A 17,247-nucleotide genomic window follows, 5' to 3' on the forward strand; every position below is an offset into this window, starting at 1 on the left:
AAAGCGTTTCCTCACAATCATTTTCATGAAGGAGAGAAACCTTATGACACTAAAATTTTACGGTGTATGTGTTCCTATCCATCTGAATTTGTCATAACCATAATCGTAAGATAATGTTCATGACAAATCCAAACTTATATGGACAGAACTTGTTCATACTTGATTACTTGCCATTAAGGGTCCCACCATTGCTTCCAAGTTATTTAGCTACTCACATATACAAGTCAATGTACTTTCATTGAACAAGGTGCTTTCCTTTATGCAGTCTATTGAGAACTCTTAGAACTCATATGCATAATCAACTCAACTGGATTGGTATAGAAACAAGAATATGTCAACACGATAGGTTACAAACCTCAAGTCGTGTGTTAGTGTTCAATAATAGGTTTACTCTTGATTAGTTCTTGAAACTTTTTCAAGATCTTTAAGACTCCCACTGACCTCTTGACATATAAGATTCTCTTGTCAAGAAACATTTCTTGACAAACAAATATTCAAGAGTTAGTGTGGATTCCTATTAAGACAAAAACTACACACAATCGGTATTAGTTGGTCTTTGTCTTATCCAAGACATCACAATTTACCAATTTCAAACGTGCAAGAGTAAGAAAGACAATTTTCTACTTCACATTTGATGAGTGTGTTAGACTTCTTAAGATGTATCACTCAATTCACAATCTTCGAGTATGACTCTAAGACTTGATTTTGGAACGAAGTATGACTCATCGTTTTTTATTCAACCATTTCTACAATTTTTGATTCCTCTTCTTAGCCATACTATTTCACTAAGATGTCCTTAGAGGATTAATTGTGATAATGTTTTATAATCAATAAGACGATCATAAAACACAATACAAAATTACTCTCCCTTCTTCTTGGATTGCAGAAACTTTTATCTTTCTGCCTAATTGATTCTTCTTATTCGTTCTGCCACACATTGAAACTTTTCAATGATTTAGAATCACACTTAAGCTTGTAAGCATAACCATATTTACTAGACTTTTAGTAAATCATGACAAATAATCTTATTGTTCTTTGTAGTGGACTTGACTAGTGCACAACATTGTGTACCAGTTCTCCTAGTCCTTCACTTGATTCATTGTCAAGGAATTAGTCTTAATTTCCAAATATGAAGGTTCTCGTTCATCATACAATACAAGTTGTATGATTCCTATTTTCTGTCCAATTGAAACTCGGGTGACAAGAATCTTTTCTTATTTGTTAAATTCTCGACATTACCACAAATAACACAACTAAGAATCATATCCATTTCAACATTGCTAAAACTATAAATACACAAACGTCAATTTTTCATACATGCCATTGCAAGGAAATAAATAAATAAGACAAAAACAAAATTTATTTTATTTATAAAAGGTGCAGAAAAACTTGTCCTTACAATGCAATTCCAATGAAAACTACGTTATTACATATTCCTAAGCAATCTATCATAACTCTATCCAAAAATCCGATCATCGACTCATGCGATCAAAATCCATTTCTTCGCGATCAAACTCAACTCACATCTTCCTTTAAGCTTCCTCTCTTTTCATCGATTCTACAAAACATAAAAAGTGTAATCTTATCACATAATGTATTAAGAATAAAAAAAAATAGGAACTTACAGAGTTAGTTAATGGATTTTACCTAAAGTAGAGCAATACGTCTTGACTCTCCCATCTCTTAGATCTCTGAGGTAGACAGGACAGCTCCGTCTCCAATGCCCTTTCTCTTGGCACTAAATGCAAATTGACTCTTTTGGAACAGAAAATGGAACTACCTTAGACTTTGTCTTTCTCTTATGGTCAAACTTTTCGACCATGGCATGCCTTTCGTTGCCATTGCCTATGTCCATGGAGTTTTGGAAGGTAGATCTACAAATCAACTCTGCTTCTCCGGTGTGCCAAATCATTGTTGATTCAGCAGCAACAAGCAAATAGGTGAGATTGATGAGGGTTACGTCATCGTTCATTGTACAGTACTCTCTTAAGAACTCACTATATGAGTCCGAAAGCGATTGAAGAACCCAATCAACAACCAACTTCTCATAGACAACGACTCCCAACATTCTTAACCTGTCAATGTCTGACTTCATCTCTAAGACGTGTGCACATACTGACTTTCCTTCTTCATGTTTACTAGCCAAAAGGGCTTGAGTGAGCTTGAACTTTTCAAGCCTTTAAACTTGTAGGTTAGGGAGAACAATGTGGGAAGCTTGTTCCAAGGGATTTCGGAAGACCATAGTTGTGATACTTTGACATCTAAAAAAAGGGAGAAAATTCAAGTTAGTTGATTGATTGAGTCCTTAATAAAACACCCAAATGAGATATTAAGGCTAGGACCCAACACAATATTCTACAATTTGGAAGAAGGACGTTGTAATCCAAATTGCAGAACATTTGAAGGTAAGTGAATGATGATTCACTAATTTTCCACCATGAAAAACGAAAAAGAGATTAAGTTTTAAATGTATTGAAAACTCTTAGATCCTTTGAGATTCATGGAACTTTTCAACGACATGTTTAAATCTCGATATGCCCCTTATTTTGTGACTGTGATGCCGAGGATCACAAAATAGGGTGTGAATAACCATGCAAATATACACGGTTCCCCCAATGTTACAGTCACCTAATCGACGTGCCGGTTAGCCACACATGCTCCCAGTCACCCAAGCCTGACCCACTCAGTTTCTTGTATTACAGGTAGCGGCACAAGAGCATAGTTGGATGACTTGACGAGGGATTATGGATTATAGGCTAGTAGATATAAATAAATGTTGTAAGTCCTATGTCGTTTTGTTTATGCTTTTGATCTATATTGAATATGCATCCCGAGGTTTTAATATAATGAAATTGATCTTCTCTGGCCGTGAAATTAGGAACAAATTCCGCAATACTTTTCTTTAAAATGGTACGCTGATTTTCAAATAAAGCATAAACAAATCGGTCTTCTTAGGCTGTGAAATTGGGGATGTCACAGTCAACCCAACCCACACCAAATGTCCTTATAACAGATAATAACATATTCAGATAAACAAACAGTATCACATGTAGTCCTACAGATCTACCAGACTAGCATATCAAGACTAACATGCCTATCAATTCCATACTCGGCATATTAACAATATCAGGTTATCAAACCAAAGGGTAGGCCTTGGTGCCTTCGAACCGGCAGCACAGTGACGAAAACTCACCTTACAAGCTAAACAGAGTTGGTAAGGTCTAACTCTAAATAGCTCACTACTCAAATCCTTACAACCACCATGAAACCAATTCCATCAAAACCCAAATACCCAAAATACCATTAAAAGTCAAACTTGGTCAACCATAGTCAAAATCAAAGTAAACGATCAATGTCAATAGTCCATGTTGACCGAACATGTTGTGTGCACTAATAAACATGTTGTGTTTGTATAGCAATTAGATGGTCGGTAAAATCCCAGCCAACACTCTGAGTTTGCCCGAGCTTAATACATTCAGTTGTTCCTACAATTCCAGGGACTCCAAGACTTAGATCTAAACTCAAATGCTATCAAAAAGGATAAAGCTTCCAACATTATCCTTTGGGGCTACCCCAAGTGTTCAAAAACCAAACCACGAGGCCTGAAGATTCAAGGGCTTAACTAATAAGCACAAAAACCTTGAGATTTGAAACCCAACATTTCCAAAAGAGATTCTAGCATCAAAATCATCCCAAAGGTTGGTGCTTTATAGACATGCATGTCTTGAACCCAAAATGGGTCAAAAAGGGAAAGTATGACCTAAACTCCATGCATGCAATCAAAACATGGCTAATGACCAGATCCAAGCCACTATAAGGTCACCTTAACCTGGAGATTCATAAACTTGCAAACTTTATGAGATCCATCCATTGCAACATCCAAGAAAAGGGAGAAAACAGACAAAACTCAAGATCAAGCTACATAGAGGAATAAAATCGGATCTTGGACACTTACAAAGGTCTAGAAGAGTGCCAAACTGAAGATGAGAGCTTTGCTTGCTGGATCCTTGCTTCCTTCTTCCAACTTTCTTCTTCTTTTGCTCCAAAATACCACATTAGCTCATAAATGAGAGGGAATGATAATTAGGGTTCACAAGGGCCGATATGGGGGTTTGGAGGCTGATAAAAGATCGGCCCTAAAGACTTAAGGAGATTAAATAGGTTACAAAACCCTAAAATTTAGGGTTTCACATCCAGCCGCCAACACGTCGAGTTTCCATCACCAACTTGCCGTGTTGGTCCATAAAAATATGTTGCTCAAAATTCCTTCACACATCGTGATGAGTCTTCCACCACATCGTGTTCCAATGGTAAAACCTTCTCAAAGTAATAAATCTCATACCTGAGAATCAGGATGTTACAAATCAATCACTCTTATATTATTTAACCTTTGCAACGTGTGACTTAACATATACAATTAATAGTTAATTCACATCACTAAGAATTACCCAAAGCACAAAGAAAGCAACATTATAGCAATAACACTTCAAACCACAAGCCAACCAAAGGACACCTCAAGCTCACTTACTACCAGTAAAGATTTCGAATCTAAAACATCATTCAATTCCGCTTAGGCTACAAGGCATCACATATCAGGAAAATCTTGCATGTGTGAGACTGACTTCGGCCCTACTGGACCCTCAATCACTAATTCTGAGTCCTAGTCCTCTTTGAATGGCCTACTGTGGTTTGAATATGCTATGCCTTCCTCTTCTTGAGGTGCTCCTAATCAATCTTCCACTCCCTTGCCAACAGATTCACTATGATGGGCTCCCTCAATCACGGGCTCGAGAAATCAAACTTTTTAGGATCTGGCACCCTGACATGCTCACCAACTCCCTTTCCAACGGCTTCAATATGATGGTTGGCAAAATCTCCACCCTAAACCAGGTCCCAAACTCTTCCCAATACATTGCCTCCAACTCAGCAAGTGTAATAGATTGCACAATCAATTCCAAATATCTCCTTGTCGCATAATGCAAGAGATCCCAAGAAAACCAAACCTTGGCTCCTATGGGATAGGGACTAGTTTCGAAGACACGTTTTATGTCCTCAATCCAACGTGAACTTAGAACCATGGCAATCCTCCCACCATCTCTAGGAGGAAAATATACAACTATGTTAGTATATGATGTGAAGGTGAAGGGCCCAATTAGTGGTTTGGTCTAGGATTTGCATTGTAATAGTGGTTTTGTGTTGATAGAGTCTTTTGGTAGGTTTACTGGTTGTTTACGAGTCTATAATGAGTTTACGGCCGTAAACACCTTACGGTCGTAAATTGTTTCCAGTCGTGGTTCCCTATATATAGAGGGTTAGTTAGTCGTTTTTTGTTGTTGATGCCTAGCAGTTCACGGTCGTATATCGAGTTGTATCAGACAGTTTCAGTAATAGAACGTGTGCAAGCTTGATTTCTTTTCTTTTCTACTCTTATTCTCGTTTCTGTGATTGTATTTGCTATTGATCACTGGTAAGATCCATTCCCAGGACCTTACAATTGGTATCAGAGCAGAACCAGCATCAAAGGCACTCTACAATCGATCTTGGAGCGATTTTTTCATCTGTTTGCAACTAAAATTGGTGATTTCTACAAAAGGGTTTTCAGTTTCGTCGAAAACCTGCAAGTTTAAAAGATTACGGCCTGAGCTTAGGGCAGTAATCTCAGTTTACGGCCGCAAACTCGTCAAATTTCTTGCACTGTAAATTCCATTCTTGATCCGTGAATAAGGAATATTCATAAACCAAAAACTAATTGGTCTTGGACCGTGAACTCCTTTCGACCGTAAACTCAGAGTTTACGACTGCAAACTCTCATTTGACCATCAACTCTGTTTACGACAAAAAAGAGCATTTTGATTGTGTTTGACCAGAAGCTTAATTTAATCATAAATAATTTAATTTCTATCTCTTATTAATTAAATAAAAATAATGGATTCTCAAGGTCAAACAAACCATCACGAGCTGGATTCAGTTATGGGCACAACTACCCGAATTCCTAGACTTTTATCCGCTGAAGGCATCCCAGAATGGAAGTACAGAATTGAGCAGTACATAAAAATGAAAGACTTCAAAATCTAGAAAAGCATAATCAAAGATCCAATCAGAATAACCACTATAATTGCAGGGCAAGTGGTTGATAAGAAGATGGAAAACTACACTGATGAAGACTTCGAGAAAGTTGAAGAGCAAGAGAAGGCTTTGGCTACCTTGACCATGGCACTATCTCCAGACATTGCTCAAGGTTTCAGGGAGTATACTTCTGCTAAGGCCTTGTGGGAATCCCTAATTGAGGTTTATGAAGGGAACGAAGATATGAGGGAGAGTCACCAAGATATGTTGCGACAACGTTTCAATATGTTCAACTATGTTTCTGGAGAGACTCTTGAGGCACAACTGCAGTGGTTCACATCTCTTAACACTGAAATGATTGTAGCCGGGATTTTCTACACAAAGTTGGAGATAAACAATAAGCTATTGAATGCTCTCCCAAAGTCTTGGGACATGAATGTATCTGTCATCAAGAAGGCTAAGGATCTTAGCCGTCTCTCTCTTGCTGAAGTGATGGTTGTCATCAAGGTCGGTGGTATTGATGACAAGCAGCGAGAGATCAATCATGTGAACTCATACTCAGCTGAGAACCTTGGAATCTCTACTAACAATGCTCTTTCATCTTTTTCCTTTCCTTCTGCAGGTCAATCATTTGCTACTCTGCAAGCTCAGATTCATACTTTTCCCACTCCATTAGCTTCCGCATCAGCCATGTCTTTCTCACAGAACCAATTGTATGTGGCTACTCAAGCTGCTTCATCCTCCAATGTGGCTTCTTCTTCAAGAGGAAAGGAGGGTGATGAAAATCTCGCGCTTGCTATAGGGCTTGTCAATTGCTACAATGCACTCGTAGCCGTGGATCTTCCATCCCAACCATCATTTGCCGATCTTGATCAGATTCACCCTGAAGACGTTGGAGAGATGGTTATTACATGGCAAATTACCATGGTAGTGTTTAGGGAGAAACAGTTTGCCAAAAAGACTCGAAAGAACAACTGGGGGATGAGTGCTTATAAGAAAGTTAGGTTCAGCAAGGAAAAGTTACGATGTTTCAACTGCCACGATCCAGGGCATTTTGCTCGTGATTGTCCACGGCCAGACAGAAGATTAAATAATGATAGGACAATAGTTACAGTTGGGAACAATCAAAGCGGTGCTCAGATAAACAGCAAGAAGGCTATGGTTGCACAATCGTTCGACTGAGAGGATCAGATGCAGGCCCTGAACTTATCTGGACCTGAAAATGCCCACCTGGCACAGGTCAGTGATGATGCTCCAGCAGAGATTGTGGCAGCTGAAGATAAAGTGATGGAGCTGCAGTTTGCGTTGATGGTATCTTCTTCTCATGAGCCTAATACAACCGAGGTAAGTCTACCCTCATGTTCTCAAGCATGTATTGATTATGTTAAAATTCTGCATGAGAAAATTGATACATTAGGTAGTGAAGTAGAAAACCTTTAAATTCTCCGTGAACTTAACGACTCACTCAAAAGGGAAGTAGAAGACCTTAGATATGAAGGTTACCAACTCATAAAATGTCAAAACCCTCTTAAAGCCCAATTAGAATCTAAAGTTTAAGGACTTTAGGAGACTTCAGGAAGACTACAGTAATAAATGCGAAAATTATGATTATATAATGAACAGAACGTTGAGCTAGTGGCTGAAATTGAATCTTTAAAGGGAAAATTTGAAACCGCTGATTTTGGTTTTAGAAAATTTGATGTCTCGAGTGAGGTAGTTGCAAATATGATAGACCACTGCATGCAATTTAAACAAAATCAATCAAAGGGTCTAGGTTATAATCAAGTGCCTCCTCCTTTCACTCATTCATATCAGCTTAAGCCCTTGTCCAAAGAAGAGATTGCCAATGAACCATTCATAGTTTATGGCAAGCCATTTGGTTTTGTTTCGTGAGGATTTATTAATGTTGACAGTACTAACATTTCTACTTCTCCTGCAGATCAATCCTTGAATCAGTCAAAGCACGAAGTTGAAGGATCTGTTTCTGAAAATAAAACTGATTCTGAACCTAAAGTTTTAGTTTTTAATAAAGACAATAATTTTTTTTGATGTTTTAAGTGACAATGTTTTTTGTGGTTGTGTTTCTATTACTTCTGATACTGTTTTGAATGGTTTGAAAGTGTCTAGTTTGAACAATTTGGTTGACAATTTTGATGTGTGTGATAATAATTTTGAAGAACCATCAGTTTCACAAACTTCTCCATCTAATGTACCCTTACTTGCCTCACAACCTAATTCTTGTTCATGTTCTTGTGAGAGAAGCAAAGGTGTTAGTATAGAAAACAAATTTGATCAATGTAGCACAAGTTATAACAATAACAAACAAATTTGTTTCAATTGTGGTGTTGGTGGTCATATATACAGAAATTTTCAAAATCATATGTTTGTACATTTCGAATTTCCAAGAGGAGAGAACGAATCCAGAGGGAGGTCTTTAACTAGAAAGTCCTCTAGAAATCGTTCCCGGAATGATGATTGAAAAGATGATCGGAGTAGAAAACGAACCGTTTTTCAAAAGCATAAAAAGGTTTTTCATCACAAAGTCCCAGGCAGTTTGCCAAAACCGAGCATGGCCAATCCAAGGTTGGTTTCGTCAAGAAGCAGCAGTGGGTCTTCAACCAACTCTGGTAGAAAACCCACATGCTTCAAGCAAACTGATAATCATTCAATCTCAAAATCACCCGGGACTATTAGAAAACCTAATTATCAATGGTTGCCCAAACTAACTTCCAAATTATCATTCGTGTCCTCTAAAAAAAATTTAAATGATAATAAATCTGAGAAGGCATCGGCACCACACAGGAAAATAATGACCTGGGTTCCCAAATCTAATTAAACTCGCACATTTTGCAAGGAAAATTATGGGGGAATGTCGTCAGACCCTGGTTCGTCGACAACGGCTGCTCCCGGCATATGACAAGAGATATCGCCCAATTGCACAACATTCAATCATTTAATGGGGGTATATCTCCTTTGCTGGTGGAAAAGGTGGAAAGATCACTCAAAGAGGAACTGTCACAAATGGGATGTTAAGCTTTGAGAATGTTAATTTTGCTTCCGAACTGAAGCATAGTTTGTTAAGTGTATCTCAGATCTGTGACAAGGGCTATTCTACGCATTCACTGATAAGGAATGCATGATTCTCAAGCCAGGCTTTGTCATCCCAAAAGAGTGGATATTTGTAAAATCTAAAAGGGATGGGAATGCCTATATCATTGATATGAATAGCAATCTTCCAGAACAAGTTACGTTCCTTTTCTCCAAGATCTCCGAACAAAATGCAATGTTGTGGCACAAAAGACTTGGTCATGTTAACGCCAAGAACTTGAATCGTCTTGCGAAAAATGAAATGGTCCGTGGATTTCCTGTCAAAGACTTCATCACGTTCAAAAAGTGTGTGTCATGTGCCCAAGGAAAGCATCATAGAAAACTACACCTGCCAAAACAGGTCAACTCAATTAGCCAGGTGCTTCAATTGCTACATATGGATTTGTTTGGACCAGTAAACGTTCTCAGCATCAATAGAAATTCTTATTGGCTGGTTGTGATTGATGATTTCTCTCGGTTTACATGGGTTTTCTTTCTATCCAACAAAGTTGGAGTTGCTGATTTGATTAAGAAATTCATTGTATTAATTGAGAACCAAACTAACAATCGGGTGAAGGCGCTTCGTACCAACAACGGAACAGAGTTCAAGAATTATCTACCCGATCACTTTTGCACAGAAAAGGGTATCGTGCGTCAATACAGCTCTGCTCATACACCCCAACAAAATAGTGTTGTTGAAAGGAGAAACAGAACGTTAAAAGACGCCACAAGGACGATGCTATGTTATTCAAAACTGCCAGTTTTCTTTTGGGCCGAGGCGATAAACATTGCCTGCTACATTCAGAATCGTGTGTTGATCAACAAAGCTCAGATGAAGATCCCGTATGAAATTTTATATGGTCACAAGCCATCAGTCAGTCATTTCCGTGTATTTGGTTGTCCTTGCACCCTTCTTCACTTATATATCAACCCGAAGTTTAATGCCAAGGCCGATGACTATTACTTCGTAGGGTATGTTGCTCGCACCCCCTATAGTGTCTACAATAAGAAGACAAAACAGATTGTGGAATCTTATGACGTGCGTTGGTTGGAAGAAAATGAGATGGACGCTAGAGTGGGTCCGGATTGGATGTTTGATTACACATCGCTTTTCAAATCAATAAATGTGTCTTTGAGTGGCTCATCTGGATCTGTCTTTGGTTTGAAGAACATTTCTGAAGATGAAGATGAAGAATTTGTCTACAGACCTCTATCTGCATCCTCTTCATCATCTAAGGGGAAGTCCTCTGCTATGCCTGAGGGGGAGTCCTCTGCTATACCTGAGGGGGGGTCATCTGTGCAACATGATAGTCCTAAATCTCCAACCCAAAATGATACTTCTGATGTTAAAACTACGCCACTTACTTCTATAGAAAGAGAGTTCATGCCTAATGATGCTTCTGCTGCCTCTTCAACTTTTATGGAACTACTCTTTCCTGAACTTATTTCAAATGAGTTTGTAGCAGAGCTGTCTAGAGCGTCTCAATCATCAAATGAAGGAGGTATCAACACTCACACTCTTCCTGTCTCTCTCAATGATATCAGCCAAGAGATACCTTCAAGTATTCAACGCGATCATCCGATCGATAACATCATTGGTCAGCTGGGCGACGGTGTTAAAACCAGAAGTCAGAGTGGAGACATTAATACTTGTCTTTACTCTTGCTTTATCTCTCAAATAGAGCCCAAGAATGTTGAAATGGCTCTAAATGAGCCCAGCAGGGCAGATGCAATGCATGATGAACCACATCAATTTGAAAAACTCGATGTTTGGAAGTTAGTTAAGCTACCAAAGGGCAAGAAGTCTCTTGACACACGATGGGTTTATCGCAATAAGCAGGACGATTCAGGGGTTATTGTGAGAAATAAATCTCGATTGGTGGTTCGTGGGTTTCAACAAGTCGAGGGTCTTGATTACACTGAAGTTTATGCTCCAGTAGCTCGTTTGGAGGCCATTCGTATCTTCCTAGCATATGCTTCTTACATGAACTTTACCGTGTATCAAATGGATGTCAAGACCGCCTTCTTGTATGGCAAGGTGAAGGAAGAAATCTACGTTGATCAACCTCCTGGGTTCATTGACTCAAAATTTCCTAATCATGTCTACAAGTTGGACAAGGCATTGTAGGGGTTACATCAAGCTCCTCGAGCGTGGTATGCAACTCTAACAAAGCATTTGCTCGAGCATGCTGGCACTATCGATCAGACTTTGTTTATCAAGCATGTCGGCAATGATCAGATACTTGTGCAAATCTATGTTGACAACATTATCTTTGGGTCCACTAGTCCGTAGCTCTGCAAAGAATTCGAAGGTGTAATGAAGAAGCGGGTCGAAATGAGTTCGTTGGGAGAAATGACCATGTTTTAGGGCTTCAGGTTAAACATAATTCAACAGGAATCCCGCTACATCAAGCCAAGTATGTGGAGGATATTCTTGAGAAGTTCGGATTTCATGACGCTAAATCTGCTTCAACACCAATGGCTGAAAGACCTCTTCTGACTCCAGATCCTGACGGCGAATCTGTAGATCAGAACCACTATCGATTGTTGATCGGATCTTTGATGTATCTTACTGCAAGCCGACCTGACATCATGTTTTCAGTTTTTTAATGCGCACATTATCATGCTAATCCTAAACTTTCACATCTTATTGTTGTCAAAAGAATTTTTCGGTATATCAAAGGCAGCCCGAATTTGGGTCTTTGGTATCCGAAGAATTCTGAATTTGATCTATATGCTTTTGCTGAAAGTAATTATGGAGGCTGTGAGCTTGACAGGAAATCAATCTCAGGAGGGTGTCAATACCTAGGTGACAGACTAGTTTCGTGGCAATGCAAGAAGCAACATACTGTCTCAACTTCCACAACGGAGGCGGAATACGTTGCTGCATCAGCCTGCTGTTTTCAAGTTATCTGGATCCCACATCAGCTATTGGATTACGGTTTGAATTATTTAGAAACCCCCATTTATTGTGATAATGAGGCCGCCATTCAAATTGCCAAAAATCCAATACAACACTCTAAAACCAAGCACATCGACATTAAAATTCATTTTATCAGAGACTGTTAAGAGCGTTCACTAATCCGGATGGAACAGGTCCCTACTACCAATAATGTGACGGATTTGTTCACAAAGACATTTAACAAAGCTCGTTTTGATGTGCTTGTGGGTTTTCTGAAAATGATTCGTTTTAAGGATTATGTTTTTTTTTCTTTTTCTTAATTCTTCAAAAAAAAATTGGTAGGATAGATTAAATTTGCGCATTTTATTTTTATTTTATTTTATTCAATTCTCACCCATGCACAAATTTAGGGGGAGAAATAATCAAAATCCAAAAACAATAAAAAATTTAAAAAATCCAAAAACATTAAAAAATCCGGAAAATTAAAAATATTGTTGTTAGTCTTGTTTGCAGGTGTTGTGATGGGAAATGAAATTAGCAAGTGATAACAGGCAATCTGAATCTGCGTAACATACCTAAGTTGAATCTTCTACGCTCTGTGCTCGATGCGTTGGTAGGCATGAAAAATTTTAAATGGGCCTGACTATGGAGAGTTGAACCTAATGAATTTAAGGACTTGACAAACTTTGACCTAATTAGATTCGTTTAGCCTGACATCACAACGCTCGGATAGGTTGAGCAGTGACATATACATGGAAATCTACCGGTCACATTAAATAAATCGTATCTAGAACTATGGATTCGCTTTTTCTCGATCTACGGATTCTGTCCTTAATTCCGGTTGGATGGGGTGACTGGAGAATTTCGATAAACTAGGTCTGTAGAAGGTTATTTTCTTTCTTTTTGTCTGTTAGTCATATGTTTCCTCCTTTGCGTGATCGAGAGATCCGACCTGGACTGTAGCATATGCAACTCTATCTCTCTGCATCTTCTATCTATGCAATTCTTTCCATATGTTAGCCATATACTGTCTCCTCTGCGTGACTCAAAATCCGACCTGGTACACACTATATGCAACGTTCTCTTCTCAATCCCTCTAAAACTTCAGTTGGCCATATGTTTCATCATTTGTGTGATTGGAAGAGATCCGACCTGGATGTACAGCATATACATTCTAAATCTATCTTCTCTCTTAATAATTGTCCGCTTACCATGTGTAAGGAGTATTTTGGAAGTCCTTGATGGCTATGGCATGTCAAGAAGTGGGAAACACGTTCTAGTACAATTAAAATTGAACACATACAGGTCGTCTGTAGATCTCGCTGCTCAATTTAGGTGGACAACAATATCCTTGGTCGTAGTCGGTTAAATGGTCATAAGAAAAATTTATTTAAGAATTAGGGCCAATCATGATAATAAAAATTATAATCATCTATATAGGTGTGTATCATGTCATTGGTAAATTATCCAAAAACCGTCACAAATTTTTCGTGTTTAAGTGGACCACAATAATGGCGATCGATCAGACAAAGATGTGAAGATAAGGGTACCGACAAGTGGAATAAGGTTGTCCAACAACTTTGATCTCAGCGTCACAAATTCATTCTCAGTAATTAAATTTTAAGATGTATATTTTAGTTGGAGTTAAATTATTTTATTTTAATTTTATTTTTTTAATTTTAATTTTATTTTATTAACTGTTAAAAATTTATAAATTATTTTAAATTTTAAATTTTTCAAAGTTAATTTTATTTTATTTTATTTTTAATTTTCGTTTTAATATTAATCCTCAGAAAAAAAATGTTTTTAAATTTTTTTAAAAAATTTTGGACTGTGTTGGACCCTGTCTTATACTGTGTGGTTATCAGGTAAACAACATTTAATCATTTCAATCATTTAAAAGTATATCAGAGTAAAATAGTTATCAGAGTACAATTGCCAAAATCATAAAGTGCAGAAACACGAGTCCGATTCTAACTCGTCCCAACTCTAATCAGTCAACTCAGACATGAAAGTCATGGGAGCTAATCTCACGTAGTGAGAACCATTTCTTACGCCGTGAGAACAGTCTGAAGCCAAAACTCCAACTTTTAAGTCCTTAATCCATTAAGCCTTGAACTCAAACTTTCCAAAAGGTCTTATAACTCCATAATGCAGTGTAAAGTCGATGCTTTTAAGACATATAGGTCCAATACATGTCTAGATTTCATTTGGGTCAGAAGTTGAAGAAAAGACATCCAACTTTCATGCAAGGTTCCAAAAACTCAACCATTCACTAGATTTGAACTCCATCTTACTCTTAAGACCCTTATAACATACAACTTTATAGTTTCCATTCATCAAACTTTCACAACCAAAAGGAAAATTGCGACAAAACCTAGATCTAGCCTCATATAACAATAAAGAAGGAATCTTTGATACTTACAATGGTCCAGAAACAATGTATGATGATGATGATGATGATGATGATGGTGATGATGATTCCTTGTAAGCCTCAACACAAGATCACTTTCTTCTTCTTTTTCTTTTCTCCTTCTTCTAAGCCAAGAAAAGCTTCAAAATGACCAAAGATCAATTAAGGATGAAGACTAGGGTTTTTCTAAGGTGAAAGAGGGTTTGGGCTAATAAGAAATCCTAAACTGAGTTTCGAGTTGGTTAAATATGAAGGAAACCCTAAAATGATCATGGGCTTGGGCTGCATCAGCTCTCACGTGTCGTGAGCTCTATGTCTCATGTTGTGAGAACAATCCCGAACAAACGTTTTCATCTAGCTCATTCTCACGCCGTGAGCCTCCACTCCTTGAAACCCTAATTCGACTCATCCTGAAAAACGGGTGTTACATAAAACTAGTATTTAACACTTTAAAAACTTCTTTTATTTAATATATCCAAAAATTATAATAAAATACAAAACAAAATCTTCTTACTTAAAATAACCCTTATTAATGTTTCTCATTTCGTTTGATTACAACTTTTCCACAAATAGTCGCCACGCCGTGTATAATAGATAACCACGATGTGGGATCAACTTCCTTCGCGTGCGCTCCAAGAATTCCAACGTGTACTTCTCTAACAAATTTATCCGGTAAAAACTCTCCACCACGACATGGCAAGCGTGTAGCCACATCGTGGGATTTCAAATTCCTCAAAAGTTAACTTTTGTTTACTCAATTCAACAATCTTGTTCCCAGCTCCATATTTCTGCTCATTTTATCTCAAGTATGTCTTTTCTGCTACAAAATAGAATTTTAACATAATAAATACCTTTTATCTTTAATTTAAGACTAAATGTAGCTAAAAACATTGAAATGTCCCATAATAATATATGAAATCATTGGATCTTAATCATGGTTGTAGAACTCGCTACTCGGTACTTGCTCGGCCGATTACTGAGTAGCGAGTACTTTGGAGTACTCGGAGAGTACTCGGATTGGGTAATTCATGAAGAAATATTTTTAAGGAAGTTATAATGTCAAAATCATAAGTTAAAACCATAAGTTAATTAAAATATATAACAAAATTAGATACATGTATACACGCAATGGTCTCACTTTATGAATAATTACTGGAAATTTAATATATATATATATATATATATATATATATATATATATATATATATATATATATATATAATCACATGTGTGTGTTAAATAATAAATCATTAAGTATATTATACATATTAATCACCAAGTTGGTTTATTTTTACAACATTGCTCGTTTCAGTAAGGAACCGGTCGGGGAGTACTCGGATTTTGTAACTCGCCTCAGTAAGGGGCCGAGTAGGTAGTACTCGGCCGAGTAATCGGACAATTTGGTGAGTTTTACAACACTGGTCTTAATGGCATTTAGCCCATAAGTTAACAAGCCAAATGAGCTATTCTTAGCTGAAAAGAAAGAGGAACATGATTGTTACTTGTGGAAATGTTGTAACCAAAGAAAATAAGAAGCATTAATAAGTGTTATTTTAAAAATAAAGAAGTGTTTCGTACACAACATTTTTTTCTTTATAAACAACTATTTTTTATAGAGGTGTACAATACAATACTTTAATATACAAATGGTTTTGTATGAAATATATATATATTGTGTACGAATTAGTTCTCTTTTAAATAAAAAGATTTTGTTTTGTACTATATTATATTTTTTGAATATATTAAATAAGAGAAGTTTTTTAGGTGTTAAATACTAATTCTAGTAATTAAAATAAAGAAAAAATAAGATTTTCTAAGATATGTTTTAAGGACACATAAAAAACATTAATTTTGAAAATATTATCATAATTAAATATAAAATGCATTAATTATATGGAATATTTTTCATAATTATTGAATTTCATATTTTTCAATTAAAAATATTTTATATAATTAATATATTTTACATTTAATTATGATAATATTTTTCATAATTTCATATTTTTCAATTATATTTATTCTATATAATTAATATATTTTATATTTAATTATAATAATATTTTTCATAATTAATATTTTTTTACTTTTATACGTATCATTCATGTCTTAGAAAATCTCAATCTAAGAGTTAAATAAACTCAAAATTAATTATATTTTTAGGATGTAACAGTCATACCCTAGTCGTGTTCAAGGAAATTCTCTGTCTTGACTCAACATATTTGACTCGTCTTGTCCAATAAGCAAACTTCATCGCCATATATTGTCATCTCTTTAGATAAAAAGGCTTTGACAATTTATAGAAAACAAATACTATAGTCTAAGCCCACAAAGTACCTTCTTAATTTCCCTCAAAGACCTTTAATTAAATCCTTCTAAGCTTCAAGTCTCACGTGTATACAAACATCTTTCTTTCCCTAAATTCCCTCCTTATAATATGTTCTTTCTTTAGCTTGTAACAGTTATATATTACACTCCACTCTTTTATTCATCTTTTCTGAAAACAATTAAACCTTATTTAAATTTCACAAGGATTTCAAAGATTATAGTGATGATAATTAAGTTTAGTATTCGATAATCTTTTTTAAAGTTCCTTATCGAACGGACATGACTCATGAGTTACTCCACTGGGCAACGAGAACAAAATGGAACGACATGCATGAGTGACACGTGGACCTCAGGTTCACGTTTTCCGTCATTTTAGCGTCTCCTCCGTCACCAATCCTGCTCTCATGTATAAGTAGTCATCGACTCGCACTGCATGCTCTCAAAACGTTTTTC

Source organism: Lactuca saligna, chromosome 7, assembly GCF_052625555.1.
Source record: "Lactuca saligna cultivar CGN05327 chromosome 7, ASM5262555v1, whole genome shotgun sequence".
NCBI classification, from domain to species: Eukaryota; Viridiplantae; Streptophyta; class Magnoliopsida; order Asterales; family Asteraceae; genus Lactuca; species Lactuca saligna.